This window comes from Triticum urartu, chromosome 3A (genome assembly GCF_056163025.1).
Source record: "Triticum urartu cultivar PI428250 chromosome 3A, HENAU_Tu73, whole genome shotgun sequence".
NCBI lineage: Eukaryota > Viridiplantae > Streptophyta > Magnoliopsida > Poales > Poaceae > Triticum > Triticum urartu.
The window spans coordinates 423142261-423153978 of NC_141875.1; the positions used below are offsets into that span (position 1 = coordinate 423142261).

The 11718-nt window shown below is 42.6% G+C and overlaps 1 long non-coding RNA gene across 1 annotated transcript; it reads left to right on the forward strand.

The window, feature by feature from the left end:
- The first annotated feature begins 7235 nt into the window (after positions 1 to 7235).
- On the forward strand, positions 7236 to 10799 carry LOC147979931 (uncharacterized). The gene is made up of 2 exons (XR_015619056.1): positions 7236 to 9316; positions 10553 to 10799. It is a non-coding gene; the product is annotated as an uncharacterized LOC147979931 (long non-coding RNA).
- The last annotated feature ends 919 nt before the right edge of the window (positions 10800 to 11718 follow it).

An 11718-nucleotide genomic window follows, 5' to 3' on the forward strand; every position in this document is an offset into this window, starting at 1 on the left:
GGAATAAGGAGTGGCAAGAGCCTAAGCTTGGGGATGCCCAAGGCACCCCAAGTTAAAATTCAAGGACAACCAAAAGCCTAAGCTTGGGGATGCCCCGGAAGGCATCCCCTCTTTCATCTTCGTCCATCGGTAACTTTACTTGATGCTACATTTTTATTCACCAGATGGTATGTGTTTTGCTTGGAGCGTCTTTTATGATTTGAGTCTTTGCTTTCTAGTTTACCACAATCATCCTTGATGTACACACCTTTTGGGAGAGACACCCATGAATCCAAATTTATTAGAATACTCTATGTGCTTCAGTTATATCTTTTGAGCTAGATAATTTTGCTCTAGTTCTTCACTTATATCTCTGAGAGCATGGTGGTGGTTTTATTTTGTAGAAATTATTGATCTCTCATACTTCACTTATATTATTTTGAGAGTCTTTTAGAACAGCATGGTAATTAAGAATTAGCACTAATATGATAGGCATCCAAGAAGGGTATAATAAAAACTATCATAAAAAGTGCATTGAATACTATGAGAAGTTTGATACTTGATGATTGTTTTGAGATATGGAGATGGTGATATTAGAGTCATGCTATTTGAGTAGTTGTGAATTTGAGGAATACTTGTTCTAAAGTTTGTGATTCCCATAGCATGCACGTATGGTGGACCGTTATGTGATGAAGTCGGAGCATGATTTATTTATTGATTGTCTTCCTTATGAGTGGTGGTCGGGGACGAGCGATGGTCTTTTCCTACCAATCTATCCCCCTTGGAGCATGCACATAGTACTTTGTTTCGATAACTAATAAAATTTTGCAATAAGTATGTGAGTTATTTATGACTAATGTTGAGTCCATGGATTATACGCACTCTCACCTTTCCATCATTACTAGCCTCTTCGGTACCGTGCATTTCCCTTTCTCACCTTGAGAGTTGGTGCAAACTTCGCCGGTGCAACCAAACCCCGTGATATGATATGCTCTATCACACATAAACCTCCTTATATCTTCCTCAAAACAGCCACCATACCTACCTATTATGGCATTTCCATAGCCATTTCGAGATATATTGCCATGCATCTTTCCACCGTTTTCATTTATTATGACACGCTTCATCATTGTCATATTGCCTTGCGTGATCATGTAGTTGACATAGTATTTGTGGCAAAGCCACCATGCATAATTTATCATACATGTCACTCTTGATTCATTTCCTATCATCGTACACCGCCGGAGGCATTCATATAGAGTCATATTTTGTTCTAGTATCGAGTGATAATCATTGAGTTGTAAATAAATAGAAGTGTGATGATCATCATTAATAGAGCATTGTCCCAAATAAAAAAAAGAAGGGAGAAAGGCCAAATAAAAAAAGTAAAGGCCCAAAAAAAGAGAAAAGAAATAAAAAGGGACAATGCTACGATCCTTTTTCCACACTTGTGCTTCAAAGTAGCACCATGATCTTTATGATAGAGAGTCTCTTGTTTTGTCACTTTCATATACTCGTGGGAATTTTTCATTATAGAACTTGTCTTCTATATTCCAACAATGGGCTTCCTCAAATGCCCTAGGTCTTCGTGAGCAAGCAAGTTGGATGCACACCCACTTAGTTTCTTTTGTTGAGCTTTCATACATTTATAGCTCTAGTGCATCTGTTGCATGGAAATCCCTACTCCTTGCATTGACATCAATTGATGGGCATCTCCCTAGCCCATTGATTAGCCGCGTCAATGTGAGACTTTCTCCTTTTTTGTCTTCTCCACATAACCCCCATCATTATACTCTATTCCACCCATAGTGCTATATCCATGGCTCACGCTCATGTATTGCGTGAAAGTTGAAAAAAGTTTGAGATAACTAAAGTATGAAACAATTGCTTGGCTTGTCATCGGGGTTGTGCATGATGAGAGCATTTTTGTGTGACGAAAATGGAGCATGATCAAACTATATGATTTTGTAGGGATGAACTTTCTTTGGCCATGTTATTTTGAGAATATTGCTTAGTTAGTATGCTTGAAGTATTATTATTTTTATGTCAATATTAAACTTTCGTCTTGAATCTTTCGGATGTGAACATTCATGCCACAATAAATAAAATTACATATAAAATTATGCTAGGTAGCATTCCACATCAAAAATTCTGTTTTTATCATTTACCTACTCGAGGACGAGCATGAATTAAGCTTGGGGATGCTTGATACGTCTCCAATGTATCTATAATTTTTGATTGGTCCATGCTATTATATTATCTATTTTGGATGTTTAATGGGCTTTATTATACACTTTTATATTATTTTTGGGACTAACCTACTAACCAAAGGCCCAGTGCAAATTGTTGTTGTTTTGCCTATTTCAGTGTTTCGCAGAAAAGGAATATCAAACGGAATCCAAACGGAATGAAACCTTCGGGAGAGTGATTTTTGGAACAAACGCAATCCAGGAGACTTGGAGTGGACGTCATGGAAGCATCAAGGAGGCCACGAGGCAGGGAGGCGCGCCTGGGGGGGGTGGGTGGGCAGGCGCGCCCCCACCCTCGTGGGTCCCTCGTGGCTCCCATGACCGACTTATTTCTCCTATATATATACTCATATACCCCGAAAACATCCGAGAGCACCACGAATCCCTATTTCCACCGCCGCAACCTTCTGTACCCAAGAGATCCCATCTTGGGGCCTTTCGGAGCTCCGACAGAGTGAGAATCGATCACGGAGGGCTTCGACATCAACACCATAGCCTCTCCGATGATGTGTGAGTAGTTTACCACAGACCTTCGGGTCCATAGTTATTAGCTAGATGACTTCTTCTCTCTATTTGGATCTCAATACAAAGTTCTCCTCGATCTTCTTGGAGATCTATTCGATGTAATTCTTTTTGCGGTGTGTTTGTCGGGATCCGATGAATTGTGGGTTTATGATCAAGATTATCTATGAACAATATTTGGTTCTTCTCTGAATTCTTTTATGTATGATTTGTTATCTTTGCAAGTCTCTTCGAATTATCAGTTTGGTTTAGCCTACTAGATTGATCTTTCTTGCAATGGGAGAAGTGCTTAGCTTTGGGAGAAGTGCTTAGCTTTGGGTTCAATCTTGCAGTGTCCTTTCCCAGTGACAGCAGGGGCAGCAAGGCACGTATTGTATTGTTGCCATCGAGGATAAAAAGATGGGGTTTATATCATATTGCTTGAGTTTATCCCTCTACATCATGTCATGTTGCCTAATGCGTTACTCTGTTCTTATGAACTTAATACTCTAGATGCATGCTGGATGGCGGTCGATGTGTGGAGTAATAGTAGTGGATTTAGAATGGTTTCGTTCTACTTGTCGTGGACATGATGCCTATATACATGGTCATGCCTAGATATTCTCATAATTATGCACTTTTCTATCAATTGCTCAATAGTAATTTGTTTACCCACCGTAATACTTATGCTATTTTGAGAGAATCCACTAGTGAAACCTATGGCCCCCGGGTCTATTTTCCATCATATAAGTTTCCAATCTATTTTACTTTGCAATCTTTACTTTCAATCTATATCATAAAAATACCAAAAATATTTATCTTATTATCTCTATCAGATCTCACTTTTGCAAGTGGCCGTGAAGGGATTGACAACCCCTTTATCACGTTGGTTGCAAGGTTCTTATTTGTTTGTGTAGGCGCGTGGTGACTTGCGTGTAGTCTCCTACTGGATTGATACCTTGGTTCTCAAAAACTGAGGGAAATACTTACGCTACTTTGCTACATCACCCTTTCCTCTTCAAGGGAAAACCAACACAGTGCTCAAGAGGTAGCATTGTCGTCACAATTTTATCGTTGCAGTTCTGGAATACCTGAGTTTGCCGACATCGAAAATCTCTTTTATGCAGTTAGTGATGAGATAACCTTGATGCCACCCACACTGGGGAGGGAGTTTGGGAGTATTGCCAAAGCTCGTATAACGGATGCTTTTCGATGGTTGAGGTACATGATTTTCGGAGTTTTCTTGGTTATGTGTTGATGGATGGATACAATTGGAGCGTAGGGCTTGTTAGTTGTGTGATATATATTGTGCCTCCCTGTATCGCCAACACCAGATTGCATAACCAGAAAGTTTTGGGAGTTTATGGGTGGGAATTCAAGTATATCAGAGGAATTCTTTCCAATAGAGACATGATACGATATGGGGTCTATCATATGTTTGTTCTGGCTTATTCCGCAAGTCAAATCCTTTGTTTTGTTTTGAGTTGTGGTATTCGAGTTGCTTCGAAGTCAAATCTTGATTCCATGCCTCTTTCTAAGCGATGTTCTCGTATTTCTGTGGGAGTACTAGTCCTTCTTGATCATTGCGATTATCATGTCAATTCTTTTTCAACCGGTTCACTTCTCGTCAAGATGATCCTACCATTTTTCCCATTTGCAAGATCAATTATCAGTTTTCTCAATGGTGTTCGCTCCATCCGTCCCAAGTTGCCTTTGTTTTCCCGCCCTTCCACCCTTTTCTTCAAGGACTCAGGTTTCTTAATCAAGTATCCATTTTATTTATGTGAAGCCTCTTCATTCTTTTCCTTCAATGTTCCTATCCGATGATTCTCATGAGATGCTAAGGAAGCTTCAAGTTTGTCATTCTTCATTGTCTTTTCTTCTCCGGTGGATTCAATTGAAGCTTTCGGTGTTGATCATATTCCTTTCCTTGTTTCAAATGCTTTCTCATGCCGATGCACCTCTTAATCATTCACTTCTCGCTATTCATTTGTTCTGGAGTGCTGAAGATATCTCAGAAGGCTTGTCTTTTCATTCAAGATACGTTCAAGCTATTTGGAGATTATTATCTCATTCAAGTCATTTAATTCAACCGGTGCAATCTCTCTTCAAAATCATTTCTATGGTGTTTCTCTTGAGTGGGCCCATAACCAACAGGTCTTTTCCCGGGATCTTACCTGACTCTTCTAATTCTTTCCGGAGTTATTCCCAAGTTCTTTTAAAAGTTTGACATAAGAATGAAGTATCATCAATCATATGTCTTTCTCCAAGATCTTTCAAATTCTTTTCATCGTTGGTTCAACCTTTTTATTCTTCATTCCGGAGTGCCTCAACAATTCTTCATGGTGGTTCTCATCGTCATTCTTAGCATGTGAAGACCGAAGATTTTTTTCCTAAATCTTGTCCGTTCTCTCGAAGGTTCGTAGTTCAAACTTGATACCATCCTCGTAATTTTTTTCGATTGTGAGAATTCTTTTCATACCCATCTGAAGCATTTCAGGAGTTGCTTTTGTCTCTTGATCATTCGAAGGCCATCATTTCAGAAATATTGATTCTCAACATTCAGTCGTCGTTCTCCAATTCTTCTTGTGCCTCATTCAAGTATTCTTTAGTCATCTCGTGATCTCTTCATTCTCAAATTCTATTAAGTATCTTCGTTCGTCCTCTAATTCTTCCCGGCGATTCGTTCTCCTTTCTTCAATCATTTTCAATTCTTACAGTGGACCATTCAAGATTCCTCTTCTCTTGTTATCATATCAATTCACTTGTTCTTTCATAATCCTACCGCTGGTCCGTGAGTTGTGCAATATCTATCTCCAATCCTTTTCAAGAAGAATAAGTAGTATGCCAAATCCGTTGTTAATGATGAATAAATCCTCGATTCGAAGGGTTCCATCTTTCTTTACCGGAGCTCCAAGTTATTTAAATTATATCATTTCGAAGCTCCATCTAAATCAATGCAAGGATTCATCTTATTCTTTTCAAGCTTCCTTTCTTTGCGACCATCTTTTTTATCTATCCAGAGTTCTTCGAGAGTTTCTTCATGGTGGTTCATCAAGGATGTAATTCCTTCTCAAAGTGTTCGCCAAGATTTTTATTGGAGGAGCTCAAGCATTCTTCATCTTGCATTTCGAAGTGCAATTCTTCTTCATTATCTTTTGAGGTGGTCTTCTATCATTATTGACAATTTTCCTTCGTGTTTCATGATTAACAAGTTGTCAGGAATGAGATATTTTAAACCCATGATTTTCAATTCGTTCACGAGATCTTTTCAACCCAAAAATTTCTTCGTTGGTGTTATCTTGGTATATATTTCACTTAAAGCCTTCCCTAAGCAATGTTGCTAATTGTGGTGTCTATCGATAATCCAAGTTTCCTCCTATTTTCACGGTGAAAGAAAATTTTCATCTCTTTGGTGCTCTCACTCAAATCAATAGTTTCCGTTAGTGGCCGTTTGTCACCTCATAATTTTTAGATGTTTTCCATAAGCCCACAACAAGCTTGTTCTTTTCGTTGTTGATTTTCCAACAATTACATTCAGCCCTTCTTTACAACGATGCTTTCCAAGTTCATTTATGGCAGAAGTTGGCATTTTCTACTCTGTTCTTTTTCTTTCCAATGATTGAGCTTCTATTCTTTTTTCGGAGGCATTCTGTTGCCGCTCTCTTCGAGTTATCATCGCATCTTGTCAAGTTCATGTTCCATTCCTTCGATGTTCAAACGGAGTGCTGACCAATTTTTTTCATATCCGTTGCTTCTCTTTTCAACCGGAGTGGTTTTAAATTCTTTTGTGACCCTTGATTCATGTCTTTGCAACCTCCAGGTTCTCATAATGTTCCTTGTTCCTCTTTGCTAACAGAGTGTTTGCACTCTCTTTCATCTCCATTGTATTCTTTGTTTCAACTTGTTCAACCTCTCAAGGTTCGTGGTTTCACTCGTTTGTTAAAGAAGCAACTTAGTTTTACCTCTTCTCTTCCTCTTCCGTTGTCATCCCTAGATCTCTTGTAAGTGGGGGAGTGTTGTGACGACCTGAGATCGACGCTCCAGAAGCCTTCCATGTTCTTCGTTGCCGTCGTGTGTTTTTATTTTGTTGTTGTTGCGTTTCATCATGTCACCATGAGCATCGCATCCGCATGTTTTCATAAAACTCGCATCCGTCCGTAGTTCCCGCTTCTCCCTGTTGCCTTCGTTGTCCCTTTCGACACCAACCGTTCTTTTGTTGTCCAACCATTTGAGCCTCTCTGCATGGTGCAAACCCCTCGCTTGCTCGTCCGAAGCTGTCTAGAACCCGACCCGCTCAGTCATGACCGATGGGTCCGGATCAACCCCAATCATCCTGGGCATCTTCCGTTTCTTATTCGGACCCTCCTAACCCAAACCCCTTTGACCGGAGCCATCCGATGATGATGTAACGGCCGGAGATAAGCCCCAAATCCCTCTCCTAGCCCACATTTCCTATTTAAGTCACCCCTCCATGCCTATTTGGGACAAACCCTAATCCCTAGGGATCTGTCCCTTCACCGCCGCCGGACCAGCCCTCTCTTGGTTTTCCTCCACCACCAACCAGACGCGACCTCTCGATCCCCACCCAACCAACCAAATCCGGCCCATATCCAGCCTCCCACCCATCCATCTGTGGCCGCGAGATGGGGATATGATGACCACCAGCGCGCCCCAGCCTCCTACAACGCTCGATCCAGTTCGGATCAAGGCCACCTTCTGGCCAAAGCCTCCTCGATCTGGAACGAGAGAGGAGCTCCCGATCGAGTCCCTCGTCGCCGCCAGCGACCACCTCTAGCAGGACCCCTCTTGCAGCCCCATCTTTTCTCTCCCTCCCGCCTGAACTCTCTCACACCGTGCTCCCTCTCTCTCCCGTGTCTCTGCAGGAACCGAACAGCGCCGCCCAGCCATGGATGCCGCCAAGTTCCCCTACCATGGCGCCTCGGCCTCCTCTGCTCCAGCACTTGAGGCCCTGAGCTCCTCCAGCTCGACCCCGTCCGCCGAGCTCCCTGCCGCGCCGGAGTCCCTTTGTTCCCGCACCTCTGTTGTTCGCCGTTCCAGCGCAGCCGCTGTCGACCTCGTCTCTCTGCGAGGGAGACGAGCTGTCGCTTGTTGACCTCGGCCTCCTCAAGCCTGGCACCGCCAAGCCAGCACGGTGCCGTCCCCTGCTTCTGTCGTGCGAGCACCCAATGACGATGACCAGTGCCAAGTTTGCCGCACCGCTCCTCTGTTTCTGCTGCATCGAGCAGCAGCAGTCCGGGCAGAGGACGCCGCCTCTGCCTCGACCCCGTCAGGACTCCCCTCCTGATGGCTTGTGCCTCTGTCCGCATCATACCCACCTCGCGACGCCCTGCCCATGCCAAGCCCTGCGCCGCTATGCCTCCTCATCAGCCATGTTGCCAGTAACCAAGGCCACCAGGACCTCCTCAACGGTGCAACACCGCCGGCCACCTCTCCGAGGAGAGCCGCCGGACCAGCAACCGAGCCATGGCCACCTCGACCCACTCAAGCCCCCTCTGTTTGCCGCTTGGACACCGCCAAGCCATGGAGCCATCACCATTCCTCCTTCGCCACCTGGATCCGGCGGCCTTCATCTGTCCTCGCCGGAGTCGTGCCAAGTTCCCCTGCATCGCGCGTGTGTTGACCGCGTCTCTGCCTCGCTCGCTTTGCCTCACGGGCTAGCTTCCGATCTGACCCAGTTTCTGCATGCCCGAGGTGATGAGTGCCTCAGTCCTCTTTTGTGCAGCCCAGTTTACAGATTCGGCCCGTAGTGTTTCTTCCTTGTCTATGAATTTTCCTAATTATCTAGAGAATTACTGTTTTACAGGAAAACCCCTGTTCTTCATGCATTTAATAACTCATGAACCGTGGATCATATGTAAAAACTTTATATATGTGAAATGCTTAGAATTTCGTCTAGTTTCATAATATGCTACTTTCATCCATGTTAAAAATGTTGTTTGAATTTAATTTGCTAAATCATATGCTAAAATGGCTTAATTCATAACTAAATAACTGTAACTCCGTATTAAATAAACTTTATATGTAAATGGGGTGGAATAATGCATAGTTTAACATGGTGCACTTACTTTGCATGTTTAACAACTCTAAAATATGGTTTAGGGAAGAACAGTACCAAATTCATAATATGCATATGGGGATTTTTCGGAATTGTTGTTTGTTATTTCCGGCCTCATTTAAACTTGCCTAAATAGTTAGTTTACTTATGCCTCACCTCTTGCTATGTTAACCAACATTTAATATTGTTGAGTACCTAACCATGAGTGAACTAAATAATAGAATGTGGTGTTTCGTCAATATGCAACTTGTTACATGTTGAGCTCCACTTAACTTGTAGTGTTGTTTGTGCACTTTGCCATGCCTTGCCTCATTAAACTGGACATGCATCATACTTGGTTGTGCATCACGCCGTGCTTATGCTTGTTGGTTTACCATGTTGTTTGCTTATTTTCAGTTGTGCTACTTATTGATAGTTCTCGGTATCGTTGCGATTGTGAGGTTCCGTTTGACTACGTTGGTTCGTCTTCTTCTTCATGGATTTGGTCTTCTTCCTAGCGGGATTTCAGGCAAGATGATCATTACCCCTGATATTACTTCTAGATTTGCTCGCTAGTTGTTCGCTCTATCGCTATGTCGCGCTACCTACCACTTTTTTTATCATGCCTCCCATATTGCCATGTCAAGCCTCTAACCCACCTTCCTAGCAAACCATTGTTTGGCTATGTTACCGCTTTGCTCAACCCCTCTTATAGCGTTGCTAGTTGCAGGTGCTTCGCAGGTTGTTCCATGTTGGAACATGGATATGTTGGGATATCACAATATCTCTTCTTTAATTAATGCATCTATATACTTGGCAAAGGGTGGAAGGCTTGCCCTTTTGCTTAATGTTTTGTTCCACTCTTGCCGCCCTAGTTTCCGTCATACCGGTGTTATGTTTCTTGATATTGAATTCCTTACACGGTTGGGGTTATGGGACCCCCTTGACAGTTCACTTTGAATAAAACTCCTCCAGCAAGGCCCAACCTTGGTTTTAACATTTTCCTAATAACAACTAAAATTTGCCTAGGGAGTAATTAACCCGAGGATTATCTTAATTCAACCCCCCCGGCCAGTGCTCCTCTGAGTGTTGGTCCGAACCGAGTAGACTGCAGGGCCACTTCGGGGAAACTAGAGGGTTGGTTTTACTCGTAGGATGTCTCATCCGGTGTGCCCTGAGAACGAGATATGTGCAGCTCCTATCGGGATTTGTCGGCACATTCGGGCGGTCTTGCTGGTCTTGTTTTACCATTGTCGAAATGTCTTGTAACCGGGATTGCAAGACTGATTGGGTTATTCTGGGAGAAGGAATATCCTTCGTTGATCATGAGAGCTTGTGATGGGCTAAGTTGGGACACCCCTGCTAGGTATAAACTTTTGAGAGCCGTGCCCGCGGTTATGTGGTAGATGGGAATTTGTTAATATCCGGTTGTAGAGAATTTGACACTTGATTTAATTAAAATGCATCAACCGAGTGTGTAACCGTGATGGTATCTTTTCAAAGGAGTTCGGGAAGTGAACACGGTTGGGTTATGTTTGAACGTAAGTAGTTCAGGATCACTTCTTGATCACTTCTAGCTTTAAGCCTGTTGCGTAGTTTCTCATCTTACTCTTGTACTCGTATGTTAGCCACCATATTTCCTTATTGCTTGCTGCAACTCCACCTCACAACCACATCCTACCCATAAGCTTAAATAGTCTTGATCTTGTGGGTTTTGAGATTGCTGAGTCCTAGTGACTCACAGATACTACCAAAACGGTTGCAGGTGCCGATGATACCAGTGCAGGTGATGCCACCGAGCTCAAGTGGGAATTCGACGAGGACCTTGGCCATTACTATGTTTCGTTTTCGGATGATCAGTAGTGGTGCCCAGTTGGGACGATCGGGATTTAGCATTTGGGGTTATCTTCTTTTCATTTGGACCCATCCGTAGTCGGACTTTGTGTGTACACTGAATGTTGTATGAATTATTTGATCATTGTGTGATGTGGCGATTGTACGCCAACTATTTACTTCCTTGTTCATTACATGGGATTGTGTGAAGATGACCCTTCTTGCGACAAAACCTAAATGCGGTTATGCCTCTAAGTCATGCCTCGACACGTGGGAGATATAGTCACATCTTGGGCGTTACAGTTTCTGTGTTATGGCTCATCACAAATAGTTCGTATGGATCAAGTATATGCCACGTATCGCACATGCAACTCTAATCTGAATCATGTTTGATGTATCTGGCATCACAAACGGTTCGTATTATTGGTGACAGTTTTATCACAACTCCGTTTGCGATTAATGCATCACACACAGTTTGGTCGAAGAGTCTCTGATTCATGTGTCGTGTTGGACCATCCTGGAGTAGTGTTATGTCATCATGCTCCAAGCATTACTCTGTTTGTTACGAACTTAATACCATAAGATGCATTCTGGATAGCGGTCGAGGGGTCGAGTAATAGTAGTAGATGCAGATGGATTTGGGTCCACTTGTCATGAACATAATGCCTATATATTGATCTTGCCATGAAGAATCATCATAACTATGCACCATTCTATCAGTTGCCCAACAGTAATTTGTTTACCCACCATACTATACTCATGAGATATATGCCTCTAGTGAAACTATGGCCCATGGGTGAATTTATTTTATATTTACAAAAACCTAAAAATACTTGCTGCAATTTATTTATTTTTATTTTATTTTCTATTTTATTTTATTTATCTATCACTAGCATATTTAATCCTTGCAATTGGCGAGAACGATGGGATTGACAACCCCCTTCCCGTCGTTGGGTGCAAGCATTAGTTTGTGTGTGTGCAGGTACCGTTTATCTTGTTTGTTTGGTGTCTCCTATTGGTTTGATAAGACTTTGTTCTCACCTGAGGGAAATACTTTTCTCTACTACACTACTTCACCCTTCCTCTTTGGGGAATCCC